Genomic DNA, 605 nt, shown 5'->3' with positions numbered 1-605 from the left:
AGTAACATGATATACATAGTTATCACTGTGAATAATGACTTTACGAATCAAGAAATGTATTTACACCTGTTGATGACAGTAACATGGTATACATAGTTATCACTGTGAATAATGACTTTATGGATCAAGAAATGTATTTACATCTGTTGATGACAGTAACATGGTATACATAGTTATCACTGTGAATAATGACTTTACGGATCAAGAAATGTATTTACACCTGTTGATGACAGTAACGTGGTATACATAGTTATCACTGTGAATAATGACTTTACGGATCAAGAAATGTATTTACACCTGTTGATGACAGTAACATGGTATACATAGTTATCACTGTGAATAATGACTTTACGGATCAAGAAATGTATTTACACCTGTTGATGACAGTAACATGGTATACATAGGATTTATTTATTCATAATAACCTTTATTATTAGCACTTGACATTATCACGTATTTCTATAAAAATATTAGAGGATTGTTAGCAGAACTGGAATTTTTAACCTGCATGGAACCTCATGCGTACTTGGGCTAAGGGCGTGGTGGTTAGGGCGCTCGACTCGCAATCGTCGGGTCCGAATCTCTGTTACACCAAACCTGTTCGC

Source organism: Limulus polyphemus, unplaced genomic scaffold (genome assembly GCF_000517525.1).
Source record: "Limulus polyphemus unplaced genomic scaffold, Limulus_polyphemus-2.1.2 Scaffold4582, whole genome shotgun sequence".
NCBI classification, from domain to species: Eukaryota; Metazoa; Arthropoda; class Merostomata; order Xiphosura; family Limulidae; genus Limulus; species Limulus polyphemus.
This window is presented reverse-complemented; position numbering follows the sequence as displayed.